General features: G+C 42.5%; 1 long non-coding RNA gene across 1 annotated transcript; it reads left to right on the top strand.

Moving 5' to 3' along the window:
• The first annotated feature begins 848 nt into the window (after nucleotides 1–848).
• On the top strand, nucleotides 849–3,624 carry LOC109201266 (uncharacterized). Its single transcript, XR_002061289.2, has 4 exons — nucleotides 849–1,375; nucleotides 2,526–2,659; nucleotides 2,804–2,969; nucleotides 3,122–3,624. It is a non-coding gene; the product is annotated as an uncharacterized LOC109201266 (long non-coding RNA).
• The last annotated feature ends 13,829 nt before the right edge of the window (nucleotides 3,625–17,453 follow it).

The following is a 17,453-nucleotide window of genomic DNA, read 5'->3' as shown; positions in this document are numbered from 1 at the left end:
TTGAAGAAGGGGCACAAATCAAGCCATTATTTTCACACCTTTTTAAATCGCGCAGCTTTAAAAAAAAAAAAAAAAATCACGTCTTTCAAAAGGGCACTTTTTTGGACTGAGGGCAAAAGGGCAAGTGCTTCAGCACCACCTCGTCTCTATCTGTGCACGCCAGTGTCGAGCAGTAACTGAATTGCTCATTTACTGAACGTGCAACATGTACAGAACTCTTCTGGGAACTAGTCAACCCAACTTAGTGAAACACACACTGAATGCATGCTGGCCCCGCCCACCCACCTACCTCTACCAACCACCACTCCATATCCTGACTGACATGACCTGTGATCCAGTGATTGACAGGAGAGGAAAGACAGGCCATTCGTTACGATATGCTCGAGAGGACAAAAGATTTTGCACCTCGTTATTGTTGGACCTCTGTGTGGAAACTGCAAACGGGACGTCATAAGATAATGCAAAGGACTCTCCTACCTAACATACTCGTTTATTAATTTTTAAGAGCATATATATTTTTTGTTTGTGTGTGGGGGAGGGGGGGCTTCAAATCGGTGTTAGCTTGGTCGAAATAGCACATTAGCTGAATTATTCTGGAAAAAATAGGTTGTGTGTGTTTTTTTCTTTTCTTATTTAAATATATATTTAGATATATATTTTCCACGGGGAGGGGCGAGGAACACAGGCGCAACGACAGGCTTTGTCTTTTTCCCGCCGAGTGTGGTGCATTGTCCTCCTGAGCTTCTGTTCTATGACTATTGAGAAGCTGGCCACGCTAACAGTGGGACATTTAGCTTCAGCTCTTTGGAAGACAAGACAAAGCAGCAGGTAAAAATACACATTTAATGAGAATAAAGAAAGACAACTTTTTTTTTTGGAAATTTAGAGACTGCTAAAACAATCTTATCCAGTTTTGAGCTTGCTCATGTAGGTTAGCCTGCTTTATTTAATTTTGTGTGAGCTGCAGTACACAACATTAAAAAGTTAATATAACATTAGGTTGGTGGCGCGAGGAACTCCAACCTAAGTTTAATATTTATTATTTTTTTAAGTGGGAAGGGGAACATGTTTTTTTTCCTTTAATACAACGTCTTCCAGGGTCTTTTTCATAGGAAAACCATGTAACGTCTGTGTTAGGTTGGTCAAAAGAGCAATTAGTTGAATTATTCTGGAAAAGATGGGTTGTGTGTTTTTTTTCTTTTATTTACTTATGTAAATATATTTTTCAAGGGTTAAATAAATGCAACATTAAATTAACAATTGTCTCTCTGTCTTTTCCCGCCCAGTGTGGTGCATTGCTGTCCTCCTGCCCTTGCTGGCCGCGCTGACAGTGTGATGTAGCCTCAGTTCTTTGAGAGACAAGACAAAACAGCAGGTAAAAAGACATATTTAGTGAGAATAAAGGTAGACAACATTTTTTTGGAAATTTAAAGACTGCTAAAACAATCTAACCCAGTTTTGAAGTTTCTCATGCAGGTTAGCCTGCTCTAATCTCAACTGTGGTTTATTGTTTCATAGGTTCCATTTAAAAAGCAAGACAGTGTAGTGGTCTGTAAATTAGTCGCAGTTAGTTGCAGTGCCATTGTTAAGGGGTTTAACGTCAGCTTGACAGACCCTCCAAAATTTTTCCTCCAGTGTTTCAGGGTCTGCATGGTTTAAGTTAATAACATTGATCTATAGATAGTTTTTCTTTTAACTTTTTCCCATTTTTTGATACAACCCAAGCAATGTAGATTCCTTCTTTAATAATAGAACAAACAGATAATAGATTGAGATGTTTTTCAGTCACTGTTGTGTTGTTGCCATGTTCTTTGCAAATTAAAAGTTAAGTCAAATTCAGACACATGCAGCCATGTACAGGTGTAAATTTTGTGGTGTTTGTAGTTCAGAATTAAGACAATTTTGTTATCATACGAAGAAACATCAGCACACAGCTAATTATCGATTCACATGTGGAATAGAGCAATGTCCTTCTTCCTATCGAACATTTTCTGCATTCAGATCCCCTATGCACAGGAACCACCGCTATCGCAGGGCTCAGACTAAACACACCCATTTTAAAGGAAATCTTGCTTGTGGAGTTGAGGCATGTTTCTATGTGGCAGAGAATTTTTCAGCATTATGCACTCACTTGAGATTTCATATTAAAGATGGCAAAAAATCTATGTAATTATTGTGGTATTTGTACCCACAACAACTTACTTAACAGGGGTTTGTCTGTTTTATATTGCATAAAAATAGAATACACACAGTTTGCTGCTGTTTCTCTTATTATTTATTATACACAATGACCAACAGGAAAAAACAGCCTAACATTTCAGCACAGGCCAAAATGCCAAAACATTAGGCAGTTTTTTGCTGTAATTGATCATAATTTTCATTACATAATAAATAATAAGAGAAATAGCAGCAAACCGTGTGGATTCTATTTTTGTACAGTGTGAGGCCTGCTATCCAGCATTCTTGTGGAAACCTTATTTGTAAGGGTGAGCACATTGTCTTATTGGACTCTTGTCTGTTTTTAGGGACACAAGATATTTTATGAGCCTGAGCAGATGCATGACTTTGCCAGCACCCTTGCTGTCTTCTTTGCATCATACTACGTTTTCAACCTTGAGTATCAGGAGTCAGCGTCCATCGCACTGGAGATGATACAGAGGTAAATACTTTACACCATTAAAGCTTACACCATTTAAGAATGAAATATATGTGATAGCTTGACTACAGTTGCAGAAACATATAGGTGATTGCTGTAATGTATGTTTTAATTTTGAAATTAAAGCAGCCTTTTTTCCGTTAAAAGGTTCTTTGTGAGGATCAATCCAGACATGGGAACAAAATGCCCTGCAAAACTTGGTACAAGCCGCAAGACAGGTCTTGTCGTAAAGAGGAAGGTTACAAGCATCAGCCCTCGGATCACCACCTTCCTCCAGCGGCTCTCTGAGTTTGAATGGAGGACTTCCAACTAGGTAAGAATACAGAGATGATAATATCTTTTACATAGCTGATAATTATATACATACTGTACACACATCCATACAACAGTATGAATGATCTCAGACAGATGTGAACAAGTAAATAACCTGAGCAAACATGAATATTGATGATGTGTCTTTGACAGGTGGTGATAAAGACTACACTGAACCCGACCATCCTGGTAACGGAAATCTAAATCCCATGTCACATTCTATTTCCTGGGACCCACTGATAATTATTACATTTTGTAAATGATTTTTGTTTTACAAGTGTAATAGTTTATTTAATGTTCATGCTCGTGGGTTTGTCCTGTTTTTAGTGGAATGAAAAACTGTTTTCCTTAAAAAAATCAGACACAGAAAGGTGAAGGACTGTGTAGTTTTCATGTACGCTTCTATTTATTTTGGTTATTGACATTGTTTTTATTCAGTTGAAAAATGTTTTTCTTGTTAAAAAAAAAAGATCAACAATAAATGTTGGTTTAATTCACTATTCTGAGACTACTTTATTGAATTATATTGTTTTTTGTAAATGTTCTTATATTGAATATGAATGTTAATATTATTTTATATGCTGTAAAACACAATTACAGTCTAAACAAATTATACTGTACACAATTACAGTGTTATACCATAAACCACATTTGCAGTACAGTGGTACTATAAAACTAAATCACGGTAAGTCTTTCTAACTGTAAACCACGTTTACAGTAAAGCTGCATTACCACAAACAACATTTACAGTAAAGCTGTTATACTGTAAAATATGTTTACAGTAAAGTGGTTGAACTGTAAAACATCACAACAGTAAAGATACTGTAGATCAGTAATTACAGTAACTTACTGGCAATAGTGTTGCCAGTAAGTTAATGTAAAAATACAATAAAATGTCTAACAGTGTACTTACAGTGTTAATTGTTTCATTATTTCCTGTAAAAACCTGACTTGTTACCTGCAAATTGCACTTAAGTACAGGGTACATGTGCCTTAGTCACGCCATAACATGGACTGCGCCCATGAAAGTACAGGGTACTTGTGCCTTCTTCGCGGGTCATGTGAGGCAGAGCTTTTAGCTTTCAGGCCCATCTTGGATTTAGGAGACAGACACCATCTCTTCTTTTAAGATGTTTGTTTTCTGATGTGTTTTGAAATTCACAAGTCTTGTGAAATAATGTGTGACATTCAGTTTTGAACAATGGTTCAAAAGCTGTTACTTCTCCAAAATGTACCAGGGCTATTGGCTAACTGATGATAACCATGACAGGGAATTTATTTGCAAGTCAGGCTTAGTTATGGTGTTCTCGGTTATCTGTTTGTGTTGTATGGTTAACACAACATAAGGCAAAGGAAAGATCCACCAAGCATCAGACATCCATCGCCATTTTGTTCTGAGCAGTGGTCCAGTGTTGACTTCTTAAAAGATTATTAAAATGCCTGCAAGAATTATGTAGATTATACTAATATGGGACCACTCATAATTAGCTGATTTTTCTTTGAGTCTTGATTTGTCATTGTTTTATTACCTGTACAACACTAAAATAGAGGCAGACTTTTTTCAAAGTCTTTGTGGCTGGGTTGACACACTCTGAATTCACATTCTCTGCATTGACAAACTTTGACTTAGTAATATGGCTTACAGTCTTTAAGTTAACAGTCTTAGAAAAATGATTGTCTTTTACCAGTTCGAGAGGAGCGTGAAAAAAAACTCCCCAAAAAACCACACAGTCATTGTCACTCACCACCGTTGGTTGCTCAGTTGGGTCAGCGTGACGGCGGTGAGCGAGTGCCATGAAAACTTTATTGCCAATTCACCACACCACTTGCACAAAACTGTTGAATATTTTCAGGCAGCCTGAGTTTGCTTTGCAAGATGTTTCACAATATGAAAAAAACAAACAAACAAACAAACATAAACTTCTAATTACATACAGATCCAATATGTGATTAAACAACTGAGGACATGTACATGTAAGATTTTAGAGATGGACCGATCCGATATTACGTATCGGTATCGGTCCGATACTGACCTAAATTACTGGATCGGATATCAGCGAGAAATAAAAAATGTAATCCGATCCATTAAATATCAAAAAAGCATCTCACAAAACTTGCGACACGGCGTAACTCGGCTCATAACCGTAGCACGTCGGAGCAGTGTGCGTCACGTGATAGAGCGGCTGTGTGTATTTGTAGCCTCGCTACCAAACCAGCATTTCATCTCTGAGGAAGTTATCCCAGAGAGAAGTAAAGCAAGTGTGTAAGTTCATCTCTGAATGTAGGTAAAGCATTCCTGCGTTAAGCTTAACAACCGATATATGGAGCAACTGCCTCTCTCTCTCCTGCTGCTACTTCAATCGTGAAACTGCTTAATGATCAGCTGATCGGCTTTTCTATCGCGAGTCCGTCTCTCTTCTTTGTTTTTGGCCCACTTTGCACCAGAAAGAGGAAACCAACAACAGCAGCACGTTTAAGCTTGATAAGCTGTTGTTAGAATTTATTTAATATTACTTTCTAGACCAGGATCCTTTTCTACGCAGCTGACGGCTGGTAACTGTGCAGGGGCGGATCTAGCAAAGTTTAGCCAGGGGGGTCGATAGGGCATGAACAGGGAAAAGGGGGCACAAAGACATACTTTTCTTTCTTATTCTCATTTAAAATGTCTAGCTTTTAATAAATAATTATCTGAATCTTACACCCAAAGTTTTAATCTGATGTAAAATGTATAGAAGTCCATTACTGTATATAGTAACTGTTAAGTCTAATATACCCTAGTAAGCTATAGTACTTTTTCCTTTGGGAAGATACCATCTGTGCAGTCTGCAATTCCGTAGAAGAAAGATGTTGAATCTATTTAATTATTCTTGAAAAATAATTTATTTCTGTGCATTTTTTTTCACCCTGCATCAAATTTAAGTTGATTACATCGATTAAGCATCATGAGGTGGAGGGTGGGGGGTGGTTCCCTATGTTCTTTTGCTGGGAGTTTGCAACCCTATTAGTTAGGTTGCTTAATATTTCTGCTAAGTACTCTTTAAAATACCAGAATAGGGAGGATGGAGCAGGTTTAAGTTTATTAGATTGATCAGTGTTGCTGAACTATGAAATATTTTGGGTGCAGTGTATTTTTTACATACAGGTATAACAGAATAGCTTTAGTGTTGTTGTTTATTTAAACTTGAGTATGAACTAATACAAAATGCAGCAAGATATTAAAAAAAAAACAGTTTTATTGATTAAAAAACACACTATATCGGATTCATATCGGTATCGGCAGATATCCAAATTTATGATATCGGTATCAGACATAAAAAAGTGGTATCGTGTCATACATAGTAAAAAAGTAGAAAAAACACAACCAACCGTTACAAGTAACGGCGTTACTAACGGCGTTACTTTTTTCAGTAACGAGTAATCTAACTAATTACTATTCCTATTGTTACAACGGCGTTACAGTTACTAACAAGGAAACGCGGTCCGTTACTATTTTTCAACAAACAGACGGTTGAAGCTGTGTTCATCTTACCGCACCTTATATCAGTTGAAGTAGGGTCCTCAGAAGGTCGGGTAGGCCGGAAGTAAAATTGGACGGTCTAGCCTTCTGATTAACGTCACCGCTGTCTCGGTGGAGTTTAATAAACTCGGCCGTCTGCTCCTTGCTATCTAAAATATAACAGGACACTGGCGTAAATTCTCGACCGTCTCACACTTCTGTTTAATCAGTTTTCTGTTTGACGTTTATTCAGCTGTGTGAAAACCACCCAGGGGATTAATAAAGTTTTATTTTATCTAATCTAATCTAATAATTTTAATCTCAGCCAAACCGATTTACTCACGAACAAATAAAACACTGAAAAAAGCCAAACAATAACATTTTTAGGTTGTCTAAGTGACTTATACAGGGAGTGCAGAATTATTAGGCAAATGAGTATTTTGTCCACATCATCCTCTTCATGCATGTTGTCTTACTCCAAGCTGTATAGGCTCGAAAGCCTACTACCAATTAAGCATATTAGGTGATGTGCATCTCTGTAATGAGAAGGGGTGTGGTCTAATGACATCAACACCCTATATCAGGCTCAGAAAAGTCAAAAATAGTGAGATATCTTGCAGAGGGATGCAGCAGTCTTAAAATTGCAAAGCTTCTGAAGCGTGATCATCGAACAATCAAGCGTTTCATTCAAAATAGTCAACAGGGTCGCAAGAAGCGTGTGGAAAAACCAAGGCGCAAAATAACTGCCCATGAACTGAGAAAAGTCAAGCGTGCAGCTGCCAAGATGCCACTTGCCACCAGTTTGGCCATATTTCAGAGCTGCAACATCACTGGAGTGCCCAAAAGCACAAGGTGTGCAATACTCAGAGACATGGCCGAGGTAAGAAAGGCTGAAAGACGACCACCACTGAACAAGACACACAAGCTGAAACGTCAAGACTGGGCCAAGAAATATCTCAAGACTGATTTTTCTAAGGTGACATTCCATGTCCCTATTGCCAGTCTTGGCAGCCGGGGATCGGTCCGCCAGGGCCTCCGCTCCTGGCCGCCGCCCGACACACAATGCACCCGACCCCTATGGCGCCTCCTGCGGGTGGTGGGCCTGCGGGAGGATGGGCCCATGTCTCCTCTTCGGGCTGTGCCCGGCCGGGCCCCATGGACTAAGGCCCGGCCACCAGACGCTCGCCCTCGGGCACCCTCCCCGGGCCTGGCTCCAGGGCGGGGCCCCGGTAACCCTATCCCGGGCAGGGTAAACTGTTCCCTCGATGTTCTTTTCATACGGGTCTTCTGAATCGCTCTTTGTCTGGTCCCTCACCCAGGACCAACCTTGTTCGAACATAAGAGTGTCCATAAGTGCACGTGGCACCAGGATGCTCTAGGCCGCAGGTCGATGATCGATTTTGTAATCGTATCACCAGACCTGCGACCATATGTTCTGGACACTCGGGTAAAGAGAGGGGCTGAGCTGTCAACTGATCACCACCTGGTGGTGAGTTGGATCAGGTGGCGGGGGAGGACGCTGGACAGACCCGGTGCACCTAAACGCGTAGTGAGGGTGTGCTGGGAACGTCTAGCAGAGGCCCCAGTCCGCGAGATCTTCAACGCACACCTCCGGCAGAGCTTCAACAACATTCCGAGGGAGACTGGGGACATTGAGTCCGAATGGACCATGTTCAGCGTCTCCATTGCCGAAGCTGCTGCATTGAGCTGCGGCCGCAAGGTGGTTGGTGCCTGCCGTGGTGGTAATCCCCGAACCAAATGGTGGACACCAGAGGTGAAGGGAGCCACCAGGCTGAAGAAGGAGTCCTATCGGGCTTGGTTAGCCTGTGGGACTCCAGAGGCAGCTGACAGGTATCGACAGGCCAAGCGGAATGCGGCTCGGGCAGTGGCTGAAGCAAAAACTCGGGTGTGGGAGGAGTTCGGAGAGGCCATGGAAAAAGACTTTCGGACTGCCTCGAAGAGATTCTGGCAAACCGTCAGGCGTCTCAGGAGGGGAAAGCGGTGCTCTACCTGCACTGTGTATAGTGCTGGTGGGGCGCTGCTGACGTCGACTGAGAAAATTGTCAGACGGTGGAAGGAATACTTCGAGGACCTCCTTAATCCCACTGACACGTCTTCCGAGGAGGAAGCAGAGTCTGGGGATGAGGGGAATGACCCGCCAATTTCTGGGGTCGAGGTCACTGAGGCAGTTAAACAACTCCTCGGTGGCAGAGCCCCTGGTGTTGATGAGGTCCGCCCCGAGTTCCTGAAGGCTCTGGACGTTGTAGGGCTGTCCTGGTTGACACGCCTCTACAATGTTGCGTGGAGATCAGGGGCAGTACCCCTGGACTGGCAGACCGGGGTGGTGGTCCCCATCTTTAAGAAGGGAGACCGGAGGGTGTGTTCCAACTACAGGGGGATCACACTCCTCAGCCTCCCTGGGAAAGTCTATGCCAGGGTGCTGGAAAGGAGAGTTCGTCCGTTAGTCGAACCTCGGATACAGGAGGAACAATGTGGTTTTCGTCCTGGTCGCGGAACACTGGACCAGCTCTTTATCCTCTCAAGGATACTTGAGGGTGCATGGGAGTTTGCCCAACCAGTCTACATGTGTTTTGTGGACTTGGAGAAGGCATTCGACCGTGTCCCTCGGGGTGTCCTGTGGGAGGTGTTGCGGGAGTATGGGGTGTCTGGCCCATTGCTACGGGCCATTCGATCCCTATACAACCGTTGTAAGAGTTTGGTTCGCATTGCCGGCAATAAGTCGAACTCGTTTCCGGTGGGTGATGGGCTCCGCCAGGGCTGCCCTTTATCACCGATTCTGTTCATAATTTTTATGGACAGGATTTCTAGGCGCAGCCAAGTGGCGGAGGGCTTTCACTTCGGTGGCCTCAGAATCTCATCTCTGCTTTTTGCGGATGATGTGGTTCTGTTGGCTTCATCGGGTGAGGGCCTCCAGCTCGCACTGGAACGGTTCGCAGCCGAGTGTGAAGCAGCGGGAATGAGGATCAGCACCTCCAAATCTGAGGCCATGGTTCTCAGCCGGAAAAGGGTGGAGTGCCCACTCCGGGTCGGGGATGAGTTCCTGCCCCAAGTGGAGGAGTTTAAGTATCTCGGGGTCTTGTTCGCGAGTGATGGGAGAAGGGAGCCGGAGATCGACAGACGGATTGGTGCTGCGGCTGCAGTGATGCGGACGCTGCACCGGTCCGTCGTGGTGAAGAGGGAGCTGAGTGTAAAAGCGAAGCTCTCAATTTACCGGTCGATCTACGTCCCGACCCTCACCTATGGCCACGAGCTGTGGGTAGTGACCGAAAGAACGAGATCGCGGATACAAGCGGCAGAAATGAGCTTCCTCCGAAGGGTGGCTGGCCTCTCCCTTAGAGATAGGGTGAGAAGTTCGGCCATCCGGGAGGGGCTCAGAGTAGAGCCGCTGCTCCTCCACATCGAAAGGAGCCAGTTGAGGTGGTTCGGGCATCTGACAAGGATGCCCCCTGGGCGCCTCCTGGGTGAGGTGTTCCGGGCATGTCCCACCGGGAGGAGGCCCCGGGGCAGACCCAGGACGCGCTGGAGAGATTATATCTCTCGGCTGGCCTGGGAACGCCTTGGTGTTCCCCCGGATGAGCTGGAGGAGGTGGCTGGGGAGAGGGAGGTCTGGGCTTCTCTGCTTAGGCTGCTGCCCCCGCGACCCGATCTCGGATAAAGCGGATGAGGATGGATGATTTTTCTAAGGTTTTATGGACTGATGAAATGAGAGTGAGTCTTGATGGGCCAGATGGATGGGCCCGTGGCTGGATTGGTAAAGGGCAGAGAGCTCCAGTCCGACTCAGATGCCAGCAAGGTGGAGGTGGAGTACTGGTTTGGGCTGGTATCATCAAAGATGAGCTTGTGGGGCCTTTTCGGGTTGAGGATGGAGTCAAGCTCAACTCCCAGTCCTACTGCCAGTTTCTGGAAGACACCTTCTTCAAGCAGTGGTACAGGAAGAAGTCTGCATCCTTCAAGAAAAACATGATTTTCATGCAGGACAATGCTCCATCACACGCGTCCAAGTACTCCACAGCGTGGCTGGCAAGAAAGGGTATAAAAGAAAAAAAACTAATGACATGGCCTCCTTGTTCACCTGATCTGAACCCCATTGAGAACCTGTGGTCCATCATCAAATGTGAGATTTACAAGCAGGGAAAACAGTACACCTCTCTGAACAGTGTCTGGGAGGCTGTGGTTGCTGCTGCACGCAATGTTGATGGTGAACAGATCAAAACACTGACAGAATCCATGGATGGCAGGCTTTTGAGTGTCCTTGCAAAGAAAGGTGGCTATATTGGTCGCTGATTTGTTTTTGTTTTGTTTTTGAATGTCAGAAATGTATATTTGTGAATGTGGAGATGTTATATTGGTTTCACTGGTAAAAATAAATAATTGAAATGGGTATATATTTGTTTTTTGTTAAGTTGCCTAATAATTATGCACAGTAATAGTCACCTGCACACACAGATATCCCCCTAAAATAGCTAAAACTAAAAACAAACTAAAAACTACTTCCAAAAACATTCAGCTTTGATATTAATGAGTTTTTTGGGTTCATTGAGAACATGGTTGTTGTTCAATAATAAGATTATTCCTCAAAAATACAACTTGCCTAATAATTCTGCACTCCCTGTATATTACGTTTAACCTGACTAGCGAAAGTCCGCGGTGATCTGAAAATGATGTGCCGGGAGTTGTGCCGTTCTCGGCGGCTTCAGTGACCATTGAGCTCTCGGTCAGCTATTAGTTAGCTATCAAGCTGGTGGGTAGCAGACGTCTCTGAAAACGTCGAAGCACTTTTGCAAGTATGCAATACCTTGATAAACTGAGCAGATATTTCAAGTTTACACAGCTACATTCTCGCCTGAAAATATGTTAAAAGTTTATTTTGTGACCCAGAAAGATTAATAAAAGTAATTTTAAAACTTAGTAGCGGCCGCCATTGCCGGAAACTGGAGTTTGGCTGGGCGGCGCTATGAATTCTGGGATATGGTGGGCCACGAAGGACACACCCGACCCATCCTTCAAATTTGGGGAAAAGGAGGACGCATTTGTCAGCTGCATTCGGAGGAGTCTACGGCTGTGTCCCAATTCAGGGTCTGCACGCTTGAAGTACGCACACTACGCGTACTACGTATGGTGCGTACTATAAGTACGGGAAGTGCGGAAGTGAGAGGCTTGTGAAATGGGACGGTCTAGCCTTCGTCGCGCTGTTCAGTTTGCCTAGCAACCATGATACTAACCGCGAGAAACGTGTCATACAGCTTTGTGTGACAGAAATGAAGGAGGAAAAATGTTTTGTTGTTCATTCATTTTTGTCATGACATCACTTTGATCAGTTGAGTATCTGAGGCTGAGACCACAGGACTGTAAAACATGATTGTTGGGCTTCATTTCTGTACTGAACAGTCATTTCAAGATTAGTTAGTAAATAATAATTAGCTAATGTTGTTCATGAGACTAAAATCATCTCACTGTGGTAATGTAAATATAATATGGCCAATATTATATGTATTGTAAGATTATTATGATATATTTATATATTACAGGATACATTACAGCAGTGAGCTTGAACTCTGGGTCAAAGATTCAAGTTGCAGTTATTTATATTTCCTATCACCTTAAATCTTCACTCAAAGACAAGTATCTCTGACAGTGTGTATACAGATGTATTATATATAAGAGACAAACATTGTTCTTTTAATATGTTGGCATTACTAAAATTGGCTCAATGCTTACATATATGTATAAAAAGGAAATGTACGAGCTGTGATAACTGTTTCTGATAGAATGAAGAGTAGACTGATATATGAAATATTCCTTTATTGGGTGAGAAAATCAGACAATGTCATAACTGCTTTAAGTCATACAGAATAGATATCAGAGTCTTAAACAGGCTGACTTCTGCTAAATGGGTCAAACTGGTCAGAAAGTATACAAACACATAACATCCTTATAGAATATGATGTAACACTATAGATCAACTTACCTCAGAATATATAAAGCATATAAACAATTACAGCAATATGATGCAACAAACACAGCAGTGCTACTAATCCAAAATACTCAAAGCTTCATAGAACTGAAACAAACATTTATTTTTAGCTCCATTCTGCTGCTGATACATACTTTAGGTTTCTGAATATTAAACTTGTTGCTGCCTTTCATAGTGTGTAACTTGAAGGCCCTGAGTACTTTCTCCCACACTGAAAACACTGGAATGATCAAATTATTTGAACATTACCTAATAAGACTGATTCAGGACAGACAATTAGTTATGTTAAACTTTCCTAGCAGTCCTTCACAAACAGGGAACAGTCTGTCTATTCTCTCCATCTGTCAGCTGCTGCTGGCTCTTCCTCCTCCTCTTCCTCACACACTGCTGAGTTTGTCCTGGTGGATCATCAGGGGTGCAAAGCCTCACAGATGATGTGCAGCAGTGGGTCCCTCAGTCTGTCCTCACTCTGGACACTTGCAGTTGTCACACATGGAAATCAAATGTGTGATAAGCTGCAGGATTCAAACACAAGTGTAACTTATAAATACATGTTCATACTTTTATTCCACAATCAGAGAGAAAGAAACAGAGAGAGAGTGCAGGACAGACAGACAGGTGACAGTCTCAGGTGTACACACTGCTACAAAATAGCACAAGAGAAGGAGGATTTAGTGTTTGTGTTATTACGAGTGCTAAACAAGAAGAGTCCCAGATGGTACAGTGGACACATGTGTGACTCCTGTGATTAAAGCATCTTTCTTTCAGCTTAACGAGTGAACCGTCAGCTCGTTCAAACACACGTTAAAGTCCGTTTGGCTCGACACCACCGAACAGAGGCAGCAATATAACATAGCTAACATTAACAGTGCAGTGAATCCTGCTTGTGCTGTCATATTCAGGACTGCAAACCGAGCAGCATCACTGACTTTCAGCTTGTTGTGTTTGTGGATATATGACTGACTTTAATTATCCATAAAATCATCACATTCTCTGTAAGATTAAGGTCGACTATATGTATATTTAGAAGTAGAGGCTTTAAAACCAAGTTAGTACAAACATCACTAATGTCACATAACTTTCCCGACATGTGGCCAACAGTAATGTTTTAATGTTCTTAAACATTCGCACATAAATAAGTGACATCATATTCAGTACTTACTTTTGACAGTTCACTCTTCCGCCGCTCCCTTCTGCCGTATTTTGCGGCAAAATTATCCACACCCACCGCCGCGCTATGGATTGTGGGATATATGGGACCACGAAGCGTGCACCGGACCACGCTTGATATTTGGGGAAATCGACGGCGCATTTGGAGTATGCATTTGAAGTACACTTTGAATTGGGACAGCCGTCGTCGCGTGGCGGTGACGTAATCGCACTTAAAATGCGTACTTCAAGCGTGCAGACCCTGAATTGGGACACAGCCTACGAATTTGGACAGCCTTCGGCGCGTCGCTGTGACGTAATCGGTCTACAAATGCGTCCTCAGGAGGATGCAGCCCATGAATTTGGACATGACCATTGTCTAGCACAGGGGTCTGCAACCTTTTACACCCAAAGAGCCATTTGGACCTGGTTTCCACGCAAAAGAAAACACTGGGAGCCGCAAATACTTTTTGACATCTAAAATGAAGATAACACTGTATATATTGTTTTTTATCTTTATGCTTTGTGTGAACAACTAAGGTGTGCTGCTTATGAAATCCATGAAGTGCTACAGAGAAAATTAAATTATATTTATGTAATCCACATATTCTGAACTCTTAAAGAAATATAACAAAAGGAAAGACACCAAACTGTTGTCAGCCGCCACCCTTATATCGCCTTTGGGCTGTTGGAGCCTTGACCTGACTCTTAAAAAATAATTGGAAAAAAGCTCTATGCTGCTGAAAAATGAAAAATAGATATTTGCAAAATTCTGCCTAAATATGAATTTTACCTGGTTAATGCGTGCGGCGGGGCGTGGTTTGCAGTGCCGCTGCAGGGGAGGCGGACGCACCTGAGCGACACCCGCAATCACGCCTCGCTGCCTTTACGTCTGCGCTATCTGTGCTGTTGTGTTGTTGGTGGTGTATGTCGGGCTGTGAGCTGAAAAGCTACAGCCGGCTGTATGCGTACAGCAACCGTGTGTGAAAAGTGCTCAATAAAGAAATGCTCAAAAGCGTGTTCATGGAAACATCGTCGGGTCTGCCGTGATTTGTTTACAATGGGACTTCTGCTCCTGAACCTCTGCGCACAGAGTCCGCAAATCGGGGCTATACGAAGTCAGTTTACGCAGGACTGTAAGCTGTCATCTGTCAGGCGTGAGCGGTGTTTGTCTTTAACATAGTTCACGGTGGAGAACAGCTGCTGACATAATGTGGATCCGAAGATCCATAATTGGCCTACCTGGGGTTGAAAGTCTCAGTAAATGCACGGCGTTTCGGCGGGTATACCGGCTTCCGCGAGTGTGACTCTTATTTTGAGCGATGAAAAAATAATAGAATATGATTTTATTTTTATATTTTAATATCACAATAATCTTCCAATTTAGAACTACAAGTTAAAAAGAACTAACATAAATAAAATACACTTCAGCTAAATACTTCTAATTTACTTGCCCAAACCAGGCGGAGCCGCAGTATAAGGACTAAAGAGCCGCATGCGGCTCCGGAGCCGCAGGTTGCCGACCCCTGGTCTAGCACAACACCTGGAGCTCAGGGGGCAAAACATTCGCATGTGTGCTGCTGTTTGACTGAGGAAGAATAAAGTAGTCGTGGTAAGTCAATCACATGACCACTTAAAGACAAAGCAACAAGGTGCCAGTTTTTAAATTGTGTCGATAGGCCACGTAAAACCAGAGTCGTGATAAACAATATATACGCAGCGTTTTTTCCTCAATAGTTTCGCCACGTTAGCGCTAGCAAGCACTCTCTGCTTATGAGCAAAAAAACAAAACAAAACAGGGGAAGTTTTAGGAGTGACAGCGAGAGAAAGAGAGAGAGAGAAAGAGAGAGAGAAAGAGAGAGGGAGAGAGAGAAAGAGAGAGAGAGAAAGAGAGAGGGAGAAAGAGAAGGAGAGAGAGAGAGGGATAGAGAGAAAGAGAGAGAGCAGAAAAAGAGAGAGAGCGAGTTTTGAGATGTGAGAGATTTGTGACGTTTAGCGTGTTTGTTGTGTGTAGTTAGTGTGTAATGTTGTGGATAGTCAACCCGTTCTCACTCCCGACGCGTAAAATACTGACGATTTGTCACGTCCCTTAACTTCTCATGCTGACGCTGAAGGTACCCTTCCACGTTCTCCAGAAGAGCTGTGGTTTTATGGAGGCTACAGCTAAATGCTGCCTCCTCCATAGTACAATATACATTTTTATACAGTGACGTCATTTTGAAGTCCTTTGGCTGATGATGGTCTTTAGTATGTAGCTGATGATTGATGATGAGAGAGGTTATGTTTGTGTTGTTCTGTGGAGATCATTCAAGAAATGAACCTGTTAAACACTCAGACCTGCTTTAGATTTCACCGCTTTAGTTATGACGCACTTATTCATGATCGTCCTACAGCTCAGCGTAACAGATGTGACTCTAACGTGACTTCCTTCAGAAGTGCTGAGTTTGATCGAGTGGCTGAAAGGAAAATCTTTAATCTTTAATTTGACCTTAATTTTAAGGTCAAATTAAAGATTAATTCTAAGCTGCGCACGTGTGCAATTGTGCACTGCTGGCACAGTCTCTGCGCACAGAAAATCTGCGTTGCGCACAAAAAAAAATCTAACCTGAATTGAAATTAAAATGAATACGTTAACAATTCTGTTTTGCAGTGTTAGTCAGTAAGTGACTGGCTGCTCCCGTATGGGATTAGAACGGTTCCACCTTATCCCATAGTCCAGCCAATGATGCGATTGACATTCGTATATACGCAGCCAATCAACCTCGTTGACAGGCTATGACAGCGTCCTTATGTGCCGACACCGGTGTTTTAGCTAGCAAAGCGGCGTGGCTGATGTGGAGTGAAGTCACGTTAATGACAACGTGTACAACCATTGGCGATGTGAGCAGGACAGACGGAACAATTGACGGAAAAAGTGTGGACTTTATACCAGTTTTTAAATGGTGTTGATAGGCCACGTAAAACCAGAGTTATGATAAAAATATCTGCAATGTTTGGTTTTCTTCCTGAATACTATCGTTGTTTATATTTACTGCGGGAAGAAACGGTAAAAACTGTGTTTTGTAAGAAAAAAGGCTCGAAAGTGCTCTCCGCCTGTGAGCAAAAACAAACCCCCACCCCCCTCTCACTTTCCTATTCGTTCCTGAAAGTACATGGAAGACATGGAAATTTGAAATAGGACATCTTCTAGTTTTTCAAACTATCAGGTTGACATTAAACCCTAACCCACCTTTAAGTGGTGACCTGCTAGATGTTAAAGAGGTTATCAGCTGTGCTGTAATACCCAGTTTCACCAGTAGATGGCAGAAGACGTCAAATTCATTTTAACTTGAGAATAGAATAGAATAGAATAATCCTTTAACTGTACCACAAGGGGAAATTTGGTCACAAAATAAACTTAGTAAACTTAATAAACATATTTTCAGGCGAGAATGTAGCTGTGTAAACTTCAAATATCTGCTCGGTTTCTCAAAATATCTCATATTTGCAAAAGTGCTCTGACCTTTTTTGGAGACGTCTGTTACCCACCAGCTAGCCAGCCCAGAATTCATTGCGGAATTTTTCACGTAACAATGGTGGCACAAGTAGAAGATAAAACTGGGAGATGAATACATTTTTAAATGTAAGGATATGAAAATCTGGTGGTGCAAAAGTTAAATTTGTATAGCAGTTATGTTGTTAGGTTTTGGGAATTTGCATAGACTTGTATTATTTATTTAAACAATCTTCGTAAAAAGTGCTCATAAACTAGCTTGTAAGGTGGGTCTTGCGAATTTTCATTGCAGCTTATATACAGCTAATTTTGATTTTTCCAAATTAACTTACTTGTGATATGTTATAGGGAC

The sequence above is a fragment of the Oreochromis niloticus genome, linkage group LG3, assembly GCF_001858045.2.
Source record: "Oreochromis niloticus isolate F11D_XX linkage group LG3, O_niloticus_UMD_NMBU, whole genome shotgun sequence".
NCBI lineage: Eukaryota > Metazoa > Chordata > Actinopteri > Cichliformes > Cichlidae > Oreochromis > Oreochromis niloticus.
Note: the sequence above shows the minus strand (reverse complement) of the source record. Positions and strands in the feature narration are given on the sequence as shown.